This window comes from Asparagus officinalis, chromosome 1, assembly GCF_001876935.1.
Source record: "Asparagus officinalis chromosome 1, Aspof.V1, whole genome shotgun sequence".
In the NCBI taxonomy this organism is placed as follows: Eukaryota; Viridiplantae; Streptophyta; class Magnoliopsida; order Asparagales; family Asparagaceae; genus Asparagus; species Asparagus officinalis.
In genome coordinates, this window is record NC_033794.1 from 28,613,636 (window position 1) to 28,627,536 (window position 13,901).

The following is a 13,901-nucleotide window of genomic DNA, read 5'->3' on the forward strand; positions in this document are numbered from 1 at the left end:
ATGTGATAATTGATGACATGACACCTTGTTAAAATATAATATTTATTAATTAATTAAGTCTATTATAGCCTACAAATAACTAATTGTCAATCTTTCTTGGGGAACCAACACACGTCCCGCTCCATGCCAGATCAAGCATAGGTCGATAACTTACATGGCCGACTCGAAAGGTGGTACTTGCCAACCTACCTATCAGATCGAGCCCATAAGCCTCCACACTAGACCTACTATCTCAGCCGACAACTCTCGAGGCTAACTGAAAAGGCAGTACTTGTCATCTCACTCATAAAACCGAGTCAAGAGGCGGTGCATCCTCAAACTCCACACCAACAGTTGTCCCTCCTCGTCGCAACTGGTGCTACGAGTCCTCATGACTCATCACTCACCAATCCCCTCATTCATTCTCACATCCAATCAAGAATGACTCACCCACTTCAGCAGATGACACCTGTACAGACATCTGCCAAGTCAGCTGCATGTCTGTATTTGGTCAAAGTTACCTCTATCCTTCTGATTTGCTATAAAAAGGAAGCTGCGTTGCGTGAGGTGTCTTCTTTGGCACTAGGCCATTTTGAATTTATCTTGTCACTTATCTTATATTTCCCTATTCAAGCTCAAACGCTGACTTGATCGTTGGAGGAACAAACTGAGAACCCAACTCCGGCCTCTCACAAGTTCTTCATGTGTAGGAAAGAACAAGGATTTTGAGGACCCTAACTCTACTCTAATCCATAGATAAACCCCCTACTTGATAACTGGCATTAATAGTTTGGCACCCACCGTGCGGCCTATCAACCTTTTTCATACGTGATGTCTGGTTTTGAGCATCCTGGTCGAACTTTTGACCCATTCCCTGAAGAAGCGCGTGTGGACTATGTCACTCAGGCTTATTTGGAAGAATCTATGCGGGCAATCTCTCAGTCTCTCCAGCAATAATTTGCTTCTTTCACCAATGGGCTTCTTAGTTGAATTCCTCCCCAACAACCCTCATCATCATTCATTCCTCTACCTCCAACGTGTCAGCCATTTGTTCCTCCATAGCCTAGACATGCAGCCTAGGCTAGACATCAAGAAGACTATGTCGAACACATCTCTCCCCCAACTCGCCAGCAAACTCATTTTGCGGCCCCTCCTTGGCAGCATCAGCAGTACATAGAAGCAACAGAAGGAGCCCTAGCTATAGTCATGACGGCTAGAGAGTCCCACAGAGGTGACATCTCGTGGCCCTCGGTTTCCTCATGCCACTTCAGGCCCCTCAACCACTAATCTTGTATCTGGTTATGGCTAGACCTTTCAGCCAATCATTAAGGCCATTAAGGGGAACACTACCCTTGCCGACAACATCATGAATGCCACCTGCGACAAATTCAAGATGTCTAACGTGGAGAAGTACAAAGGCAAAGGAGATCCAGCTAAGCATGCTTAGAATTATTATGATATGATGACCATGCTACAGGCGCTGGAGTAGATCATTTGTTAGTGTTTCTCTATCACTTTGTTGCGAAGCGCCAAGCTATGGTAGAACTCCTTGCCCAAGGAGTTCATCAACAACTTTGAGCAACTCAGCCAAAAGTTTGTGATCACTTCCTGGTTGATACCAAGCCAAAGCTGCCTCCCCATGTTTTGATGTAGATGAGGCAAGAGCCTGGAGAGAGCCTCAAAAACTATTTCAAGAGGTTCTAGGCCAAAAGACTGGAAGTCGACGACCCTGGCAGTGCAATCATGATGTCTGCCTTTGTACCGGCCTGGAAAGAAATGAGCTGGCTGACTCGCTCGTTGAGAAATGAGTCACTAGCTATGAGCAACTAATAGGTAAGGTCTATGAATACATGGATGTAGAATACGCCTGAGCCTACAAGAAGGTGGTCAGGGCAGCTGAAGTAGTGGCAGAAGTAGCAACAACATTACCGATGTCCAAATCAGTTGTAGGGGTCGACCCCTCGCTAAGGGAGGAAGCGACAAATGGTCCCCCTAGTACCAACTCCATACCAAACAGGGCCGACAAAATGGATTGGAGGAAGGAGGTTGCCAAGAAGCCGGTCTACCTCAGTTAGAGACCTTGGCACTTTTTCATATCTAAGCCTAAAACATATAAAACTCCCAAGGTAATCAAATTAATGGTACTATCTTCAAACAATATATTTTTTTCCTGATGTATATCTATGTGCAGCTTTATCGACCAATTGTCATCGACTTGAACTGCTTCCACTCAAAATACCTTGGCACCTACTCAGGGTAAGACCAAGGCACACCATCGACAAAAGCCCTTGGTACTCACTCGGGGTAACACTAAGGCACGCCTCGACTCGGACGGCTTCGACCAAAAAGATCTTGGCACCTACTCAGTGTAAGACCAAGGCGGGCCACTGAAAAAAGCCCTTGGTGCCTGTTTGGTGGAAAATTTTGTAACAAGAAAATGAGAAAGGAACTGTACTTGATTTTATTCTCTCTAACTGTTTAGAAAAAGAATGATTACAATTCTCTCAACTCTCAATTACAATTGGATTTTCGATTACAAAAGAGAAGAGAATGATCGGGATTCTCTCCTTTGTTTAATTCTGGGTTCTTCTTGGTAGCGATGAGATGTCTCCCTCGATTGTTCGCGTCGAGTTTGCTTCTCGTTGACGATCCGAATATCTATACTCACTGGAACAACTGTCTTGTCTGGTTGATAACTCTTGACGAGTTTTGTGATTCAGAACAAGTAACAAACTCTAATGATAGAGTTGTTGGAACCGAAAATAATTCGGTTAATAAGCCAAATATCGACTGCTTAGAGTTCCTCCGTCTGTTGATTTCCCAGACTGTGTAAGGAGTCAATCCTCCTTTTTCTGATTCTGGAAGATCTGATCGAAAGATCTTCTCCAAAATCCAATCTCACCCGAAAGATCCTCTCCACGAAAATCCACCCCTTGATCTGATTATCAAAAATCCGATCCTTAACTCTGTTGAGTTTGTTGTTATTTATAGGGGATTAAGGGGTGTAACCACCTCCTTAATTCACTCCTAAGTGGGGCTAATGGGATGTAACCGCCCCTTAAATCACTCCTGAGTGGAGTTGTGATCCCCTCAGATCGTGGGAAACGGTTTTGAAACCGTTCAACTCATGTTTGAACGAGTCAAACGCAGGCCCGCGTTCTGACGTGAATTCTGCATTCAAACGCAGTGTCTGGAAGCTTGAACACATCGTCTGGAAGCTCGGACGCAGCAATTAGAAGCTGCGTTTGCAGCGTTTGGCGCATCTTGATGCTGGTACGTGGGGAGGACTTCCACGTCTTGGTTTGAAGAGACCATTGATTTGTAGTCTCTTTCTGTCGAAGCGTTGCAAAGATCGTCATTTTGTAATCTTTACTTTAGCTCTTTGATATGCAAGAGTCGTCAGATTGTAACTCTCGATGTTGATGGTGAAGGCTGTTAAACTAGAGCTCTCATCGGTTGTCATGAAGGTCGTCAGATTGTAACCTTCAGCGATCTACGTGAAAGTCTTCAAATTGTAGCCTTCTGGAAGTCGTCAGATTGTAACTTCCATCATCGGTGTTTTGATGGGGATCAGCTATCTATTGTGATTTTTTTGACAGCCTACAGAACCCCCTCCAAAGTTTTCGAAAGTTCGCGGTTGACTGGGACGAATTTTCGGAATACTTTGGATCTCAACTCTGATCTTGGAGCTGTTGATTCCTTGTGGTAAAGGATTTGTTCTCTGCACTTGCTTCGAAGGCATCTTGGTTGAAGGGATTTGCCACGTAGGACCTGTGTGATGGTATGCGCCATAATCCTGCTTCTGGAATGTGGGGGTGGACCCTGCATTTTGAATTTGAGATGCGGGTCTCATCCTTGCATGTTGAATTTGGAACACAGGTGTGACCTCGGCGTTTGGTTTTTTGCATCGCGGGTCAACATTTTGACTTAAGACATGGAAGTGGCTTCCGTGCATTTTTGACTAAGTCTTTGAGACTTGTCTTTGGCTCATCTGTTTTAAGTCTCGGCTCACATCCATTAAGCTGATGGTCCTGCAAACGTGCATAGGATTTTTGGCAAACCCTCAGCCATCAACGGATTTGATAAGCCTTTACCGACTACCGTTTGAGTCGGGCTAGCATGTGGATTGTCTAAGTCCGTTCCAAATGTAACGTTGCGCTAAAAGAATGAACCCTCTTAGACTTGATGCTATGATTTTGAATACATAGACTTTGTCATTTTCACGGGAAACGACTAACTAGGAAACAACCATGCTTTAGAACAGATGAACGCTGCATTCCAGCGCCCTAGAAATGATCCATTTTCTCCAACCTACAATCCATGTTGGAGAAATCATCCTAACTTTGCTTGGAACCAAGGAAACTCTCCCGGAAATCAAAACTTCATTCCCGCGTCAAACTCGCAATTCCCGAGGGGAAACACTGTCCCGTTCAACGTACCGAACAATTTTGCTAACCCACCTTTTCCAAACCAACATTCTCATCCTCACCAGCCTACAAATCAATCAAATTCTGATCATGACAAACGTTTAAGTGTCTTAGAAAAGGTTCAGAAATTTTCTTTATTATCACTCGGATAATTCCAGAAAATATTTAATCCGTTGGGGTTTTATAATGATAACTTGCTATTCTTGTTGAAAAAGGATTAACAAGTTCATTGGGGGGGTTGTCTGTTAGAGGTGTGATGTTAACCTAACAGTATTTTATGGACCTATCGCTCTATTGAGGAGAGTCGATAAAAACTACCAACATGTTGACCCAGTCATCCACCACTCTAAATTCTTTCATGCAAACAACCGGCCAAGTGCTTAACTCGAACACACAAGCCATAGCCCGGTTAGAAACCCAACTTGGGCAATTAGCCGCTGCTGTGAGTGAGAGAGAAAAAGGAAAATTCCCTAGTCAACCTGTTGCAAACCCTAAAGACACTGGATCCAGTTCCAACAATCCAGCTCAACTGAATGCAATTCACACTCTGAGATCAGGAAAACAAGTAGACAATCAGGTTATAATGCCACCGGATCAAACCCCTTCTCCCATTCAAAACACTCCTTCCGATGAAGCAATTCCTTCCGATGACCAAAATGCTGAACTTGAGATTAAGCCTGATCTAGATAGGTATAGGCCCGTTGCCCCCTTTCCAGATAGACTCAAACCTAGGAAAAACTCCCCGTAGGTTGAGAAAATCCTAGAAACGTTTAAACAGGTCAAGATCAACATCCTTCTCTTAGATGCAATCGAACAAATCCCCTCTTATGCAAAGTTCTTAAAGGACTTATGCACTAAGAAAAGAACCACCAATGTCCCCAAGAAAGTCTTCTTAGCTGCCAACCTCAGTGAAATCTTTTCGAAACCCATGCCGTTGAAATACAAGGACCCTGGTTGTCCCACAATTCCATGCGTCATAGGTAACACTCACATTGATAAGGCACTTCTAGACTTGGGAGCCAGCGTCAACCTCCTTCCTTATTCAGTCTATCAACAACTAGGTGTAGGAGAACTTAAACCGACAAGATGCACTCTACAGTTAGTTGATAGATCTGTAAAAATTCCCAAAGGAGAGGTAGAGGATGTTCTGATCAAAGTTGGAGAGCTCATTTTCCCAGTTGATTTTATTGTCTTGGAAACACAGCCCGTTTCCAATATCAAAAGTCAAATCCCTGTCATTCTAGGAAGACCGTTCATAGCCACCTCAAATGCTTTGATAAACTGTAGAACCGGTCAGATGAAACTATCTTTTGGGAATATGACTGTTGACCTTAATATTTTCAACTTAGGGAGACAGCCTAGTGATCCATCTGATGAACCCATGGAAGTGAATTTCATTCAAGGAATATCCAGTGAACAACAAGAGGGAGAGTGTAAGTCTGATTCAAATGCATCTGCTTTAATGATTGAGGAGCTTTCTGATGTCGAACTAGAGATAGAACCGCTGGTCAATCATGTTTTTGCTATTGGCTGGCAACGAGAACCTTTAGAGATAGAACCCCGAGTCCAGCTTCGCCCATCTGTGGAGTAACCCCCTAAGTTAGAGCTCAAACCTCTACCCGAAAATTTAGAGTATGCCTACTTAGGGGAGAACGAGTCTTTACCAGTTATCATTTCTTCTGAGTTGACTACCGATCAAAAGAAAGCTCTCTTAGCTGTTTTAAGAGAGAATAGGGAAGCCATTGGATGGACCATGGCTGATATTAAAGGGATTGGTCCAACCATTGTTCAACACCGAATCCATTTGATAGATGATGCCAAACCTACTAGAGATGCTCAACGTAGGTTAAACCCAGTGATGAAAGAAGCCGTTAGGAAAGACATTCTGAAATGTCTCGATCATGGGATCATTTATCCCATTTCTGATAGTTCATGGGTGAGTCCAGTCCAAGTTGTTCCAAAGAAATCTGGGATCACCGTGATCCAAAATGAGGCTAATGAGCTGATTCCCACTCGAATCCAAACCGGATGGCGAGTTTGCATTGACTACCGAAAACTCAACTTAGCCACTCGGAAAGATCACTTCCCTCTTCCTTTCATTGACCAAATGTTAGAGCGTTTAGCAGGACACGAGTTCTACTGTTTCCTGGATGGATATTCAGGTTACAATCAAATCCCTATCGCTCCAGAAGATCAGGAGAAAACCACCTTCACTTGCCCGTATGGAACATTCGCATACCGACGCATGCCTTTTGGCCTGTGCAATGCACCGGCCACATTCCAACGTTGCATGATCAGTATTTTTTCCGACATGGTAGAGCGATTTCTCGAAATTTTCATGGATGACTTTTCCATTTTTGGTGACACATTTTCCCAATGTTTGCATCATCTTAAACTGGTCCTAGAACGGTGTATGGAGAAAAATCTGACTCTCAATTGGGAGAAATGTCATTTCATGGTCAAACAAGGCATTGTCTTAGGACATGTAGTTTCCAATAGGGGAATCGAAGTGGACAAAGCTAAGGTAGATCTCATTTCCAATCTCCCTCCTCCCAAAACTGTCAAAGATGTCAGATCGTTTCTTGGTCATGCTGGTTTTTACCGACGTTTCATCAAGGATTTCAGCAAAATTGCTAGACCCTTGACCAATCTCTTAGCCAAGGATACATCATTTGTCTTCTCTCCCGACTGCCTCAAAGCTTTTGAATATCTGAAAAAGGAGCTAACCACAGCTCCTATCATTCATGCACCGGACTGGACCTTACCATTCGAACTGATGTGTGATGCATCTGATTCTGCGATTGGAGCTGTTTTAGGACAACGGTTTGATGGAAAACCGCATGTGATCTACTACGCCAGTAGGACTCTGAATGATGCCCAGCAAAACTACTCTGTCACAGAGAAAGAGTTTTTAGCTGTAGTCTTTGCCTTAGAAAAATTCAGGTCCTACCTCATCGGTTCCTTAACCAAAGTTTTCACTGATCATGCCGCACTAAAGTATCTTTTGACCAAAAAGGATGCTAAAGCACGGCTCATTAGATGGATTCTCCTTCTTCAAGAGTTTGACATTCAAATTCTTGACAGAAGGGGAACAGAGAACCCCGTAGCAGATCACCTCTCTCGACTCCCAAATGCACCAACATCAACCGTTCCAATCAATGAACATTTTCCAGATGAACAACTCCTAGAAATCCAATCTGTTCCCTGGTTCGCCGACATTGTGAACTACATAGTCATGAACCAGATCCCTTCTCATTGGTCCAAACAGGATAGATCCCGTTTTCTCTCCCAAGTAAAATACTTTTACTGGGATGATCCATATCTGTTCAAATACTGTCCTGATCAGATCTTTAGGAGGTGTGTTCCCACTGAAGAAACTAGGAGTGTTATATCCTTTTGTCATAAGGAAGCCTGTGGGGGCCACTTTGGCCCGAGAAAAACAGCTGAAAAAGTTCTCCAATCTGGGCTGTATTGGCCCACTCTCTTTAAGGATTCATTCGAGTTTTGCAAAACCTGTAACCGCTGTCAGCTTTTAGGGAAGGTCACTAGGAGAAATATGATGCCTTTACAACCCAAGAAGGGTATGGATGGAGACTTCTGTATCCTCTTTAAAGAATCTTGATAGGAAGAGTCTCTCTAGATCCGTCCACTTTTGGATACATCCATCAGGCAGTTTCCTGAACCATTCAAAGGCAACTCCTTTGAGGGTGCCAATGAACAATCGAGCAAGTATGGCGTCGTTTGATATCACATTCCCAGTTTGTGACTTGAAATGATAGATATGTTGGTTCGGTGATCCCGTGCCGTCAAAAGTTTGTAGCGTCGGGACTTCAAATTTTGGAGGATAAGGGGCTGCGTCCCATTCGGCAGGGTAGGGCCTGACAACTCCCTCATCTTGGAGCTCGCTTCTGTTAGCAATGACATTGAGGCGGGCTTCCAATTCCTCGATTTTAGCCGACTGAGGATTTTGCTCATACTCCGTCTCTCTTCCTTCATCAGAGGAAGATTCTAGGTTGTGGGCTTCTTGGTCAGAAGCCGTGTCATCAACCACTTTTCCCTTCCCTTTGCTTGTGTGAGGTCGGGATGAAGACGTTTTTCCTCTCCGGGAGGATTCTTGCCTAGGTGGCGAATCTGTCTTCTGAGATTTGGCCTTGTCTGTGACAATTTGAGTCAACAGGGCCATGAGTTCATTGATGGCCTCCTGCTGAGATTTGAGCATGGCCTCCTGCTCGTCAAGTCTCTTCGCGAGATCTTCATGGTTTCATCGGAATTGGTTCCTCTGGCTAGCCTCTGATAGTTGACAGGGAGAATGGCTCTTGTTCGTGTCCGAGTGCGTTGGTAGACTCCTTCAAACTCGTTAGCGATTTCTTTGACGGTCGGTGAACGACTTGTCTCAGAGTTATCGGAACTAGGACCTGAGGCTTTCCCTCTGCTGATCACATTGATAGTGACCCCAGGATATTCGGTCTCTGGAGACTTCTTCCTGTGAGAACATCGTCGTTGGTTGGGCAAAGCAACGTTCGTAAATTGGTCGAACACCAATAGTTTGGCCACATATGAGCAGCATTGACATCCTGAGAGGACCGTAGGAATCAGCCGTTCACATTGGAATGAACGTTCACATTGGAATGAACGAATGACTTGTTGCATTAGTCTTTCTCTCGATATGAACTCTCTCAAATCGATTGTGAAGATTCAAGGAGAATTACTCACTGATCGTGAGGTTTGAACTGGAACCCCCAGTCCACGATTGGACAGGACTGGCTCTTGGTGAACATGGATCTGGTTGAGATACCTTGAATCCATGAACTTCTTATATCCGCCCCTCAATCTAGTTGTGCTACGCAGAGTATTCGGGGGTCTCGCGAACGCATGCCTGAGCTCCAGGTGTTGCTGGTGAAACGCAGTTTTGAGGGCTGCGTTTATTTTGTGGAACGCACCCCTGAGGGTTGCGTTCATTTTGTGGAACGCACCCCTGAGGGTTGCGCTCAGTCTTCTTCACACAGAGCCTATGTTTGGGCTCATAGACGCGAGACTTGCATTCTGAAACAGAAACGCAGAGCGCATGGTTGCGTTTAGGCTTACGAACGCGAGGCTCGCGTTGGTTGGAGGATCGATTTCCTCGAAGTTGTACTTGTCGTCGAGATCTTCTTCTTCGTCGAGCGGCATTCTTGTTGGCCTGTGTTAAGGTCTCTGCAGTGATGTAGTCGACAGAGTTGGTTGCTGTTATGGGCCTTTCGTGACCCGAGAAACGTCGTTTTGGCATGAACGCAGAGTCTTCAACTCGGTGGACGAGTTTGGCCGAAGCTGAGCCCACTCCTTCGGAGGAGGGGCTGTTCGAAGTTTGGCCGAAGCTGAGCCCACTCCTTCGGAGGAGGGGCTGTTCGAGCATTCTTGGTTGAAGGAGAAGGCTTCCTTAATTGGAGCAGTTGGAGTTTTAGTCTCTTTGGAGACTTTGTGGATCTTGCGCATAGCCTTGGGGCTAAGGGATCCGGATGAGAGAGCCTCCTCAAACTTGGCTTGATCAAACTCAACCATGAGAGTTTCGATGGTTGTTCCAGTAAGATGAACGTCGGATTGCGCCACCACTTCTTCGTCAGAGAAGCTCATCATCCCCAGCGGAGTCGCCATCTTTTGTTTGGTGGAAAATTTTGTAACAAGAAAATGAGAAAGGAACTGTACTTGATTTTATTCTCTCTAACTGTTTAGAAAAAGAATGATTACAATTCTCTCAACTCTCAATTACAATTGGATTTTCGATTACAAAAGAGAAGAGAATGATCGGGATTCTCTCCTTTGTTTAATTCTGGGTTCTTCTTGGTAGCGATGAGATGCCTCCCTCGATTGTTCGCGTCGAGTTTGCTTCTCGTTGACGATCCGAATATCTATACTCACTGGAACAACTGTCTTGTCTGGTTGATAACTCTTGACGAGTTTTGTGATTCAGAACAAGTAACAAACTCTAATGATAGAGTTGTTGGAACCGAAAATAATTCGGTTAATAAGCCAAATATCGACTGCTTAGAGTTCCTCCGTCTGTTGATTTCCCAGACTGTGTAAGGAGTCAATCCTCCTTTTTCTGATTCTGGAAGATTCACCCGAAAGATCCTCTCCACGAAAATCCACCCCTTGATCTGATTATCAAAAATCCGATCCTTAACTCTATTGAGTTTGTTGTTATTTATAGGGGATTAAGGGGTGTAACCACCTCCTTAATTCACTCCTAAGTGGGGCTAATGGGATGTAACCGCCCCTTAAATCACTCCTGAGTGGAGTTGTGATCTCCTCAGATCATGGGAAACGGTTTTGAAACCGTTCAGCTCGTGTTTGAACAAGTCAAATGCAAAATCCATGTTCTGATGTGAATTCTGTGTTCAAACGCAGTGTTTGGAAGCTCAGACGCAGCAATTTGGAAGCTGCGTTTGCAGCGGATGAAAGCTGCGTTTGGCAGCGGTATAGAGCTGCGTTGGGCAGCGCTTGGAGCTGCGTTGGGCAGCGATGTTGAGCTGCGTCGGGCAGCGATGTTGAGCTGCGTCGGGCAGCGATGTTGAGCTGCGTCCAGTGGCGATTTAAGCTGCATTTGCAACTTTTGGAGCTGCATTTGAGCTGTGTTCGTGGCTATGAACACGGCGCATCTTGATGCTGGTACGCGGGGAGGACTTCCACGTCTTGATTTGAAGAGACCATCGATTTGTAGTCTCTTTCTGTCGAAGCGTTGCAAAGATCGTCATTTTGTAATCTTTACTAAAGCTCTTTGATATGTAAGAGTCGTCAGATTGTAACTCTCGATGTTGATGGTGAAGGCTGTTAAACTAGAGCTCTCATTGGTTGTCATGAAGGTCGTCAGATTGTAACCTTCAGCGATCTACGTAAAAGTCTTCAAATTGTAGCCTTCTGGAAGTCGTCAGATTGTAACTTCCATCATCGGTGTTTGATGGGGATCAGCTATCTATTGTGATTTTTAGACAGCCTACAGTGCCCTCTTAGGATAAAACCAAGGCATGCCTTTACTCGGTCGATATCAATCTGAAAGACCTTGGCACCTACTCATGGTAAGACCAAGGCACGTCACCGACCAAAAGACCTTGGTGCCTACTCAGAGTAAAACCAAGAAATATCGACTCGACCTACATCAGTTAAAAGACCCTAGCATCTTCCTAAGCCTAAGGCACATACCCTAAGATCCTGGTGTCATTGCGAGTAACTCTAAGGCACGAATCTAAGTCATCTCAACCCAAAAAAACCAATGGATACTCAAATATACATTGTTTAAATTAATAAAGACAAATATTTGCACCTAAAATGTTTGCGGAAAGACCTTGTCACATTCATAAGCTCAAGGCACGCATTTTAGGGCCTTGTAATCATATTCATCAAACAAGATATGAGGTCAAGTCGCCACATTCGCTGTCACGGCCAAGTCGCCTCAACTATATAACAAATACGGACTCAAACAAAGCAGATAAACATAAATACAAAGATACACTAATCGAGAAGGTGAAAATATAACTTTTATTCATTTATTAAGATGTTTACATCAACATTTACATCGACAAAAAAATAGATACATGAAGTTTTTCAAGGAGCCTGACTCGGATCAGGAGTAGGGCTGGAAGTGCGGCACTCTGTTGGGTCCTTTTGTTTTGATAATGATTTACAAACAATTTATAACTAATATTATTTGTCTAGTGTTTGTATTTTTGTATTTATTCTAGGTAAACAATGAATTGGAGGATGGATGGATTCAAGCATTCAAGATCATATTCAATGGAGGTTGGTGGAAATTGTGGCATGAAGCCTTACAATTCAAGTTCAAGCTTCATCCGCAAATTTACCAAGAAGAGCTTCAATGAAGATCTATCAAGCTTGGGTATATTTAGTTTAGGTTTTTATATTATATGTGTTAGTACTTTAGTCTTAATCATACACACACATACACGTTTTGGTTTTTATATATATATATATATATATATATATATATATATATATATATATATATATATATATTGAGAAATATGGGTATGCTTGGTACTAAGCACAAAATTGTGCTTGTGTATGTGAGGTGTGCACCATGCTCGCCTCGCAGCTAATTTAAATGTGGGGAGCACATCAGCATGGGTAATGAGTGATGAGGATGTGGAGCACATCACTACCAATGCTTAAAATTTGTGATTGGTAGCCAAGCATATCGCATATTCGCATATTTGCTCGTCTCTCATCGTCATCGGAGCAGTGGTGTCGTCCCGTATCCTCAGACGGTCTCTTCTCTTCTCGAGTCGGTTGTGAAGAAGGAGGTGAGAATTATGTACTTGGTGGTAAAGTGCAAGGATTGGAGATCTCGTGAAGCCAAGATGGTGATGCGTTCGGGAGCTGGAAGGTAGATAGGGTGGAGGGCGAGCAGGAGATGGAAGAAGAGCCAGTTAGGGATAGGCGTCAAGGGCTATCATCTCTCTCCTGTCTGCTCATATATATAAATATATATATATATATTATATATTATATATATATATATATAAATATAGTATAGATATATATATATATATATATATATATATAATATATATATATATATAATATATATATATATATATATATATATATATATATATATAATATGCGCTTTTGTTTTATAGTTTTCAAGTTTATACAAAAATGAATTTATAAAATATTGAATTATTTGTTTATTGACTTCATAACAATATTTTATATCAATTCATTAAGTCTAAAAAATCATTTTACAAAAATTTTAATATTGTGTTTATGTCAAATGATAAAAAAAATGTATGTTTAGTTTTCATGTTTTTGGATATATTTGAAAATTGATAAGTTTTCACAAATGTGAAGTGAAATTCCCAAAAAAAAAAAATTGTAACATGTTTGTAATCATTTTCCAAAATTTTATATTTTTTGGAATTTATTTGCTATTTTTAAAGGCACTTTAAAAATCAGATTTTCTGTTCATTTTAGGCTGATACGGTGTTATCAGTCGACTGATGAATGTATTCAGTCGACTGAAGAAATCACCTGGAATAACAAAAAGTTTATGTTTTGTTTTGGTCGACTGACCAGTTGACTGATGAGGTCATCAGTCGACTGATAAGGTCGTCAGTCGACTGATAAGGTCGTCAGCCGACTGATGAGCTGGAAAATATCTCTAACGGTCAGCTCATCAGTCGACTGATGAAAATCGTCAGTTGACTGATGCTGTAACGACTAGTTTTTTTTCTGTTATTTTTATCTTTTTGTTGGCTTTCACTTGGGTTTTGGGCTTTGTTTCTTAATCCTATATATACCCCTTTCCCTATAACATTCTGAAGCAATTAAGAAAAGTTTTAAAAGAGGTTTAACAAGTTTAAAGGGTGTTTAGTGTTTGTTTCAAGTTTAGTTTGTGAAGCAATTTTCACAAGAGCAAAGAAGAAATCATCATTTGGTGTTTGAGCTTCAACTCATCTCTCTCTCTCTCTCTCTCTCTCTCTCTCTCTCTCTCTCTCTCTC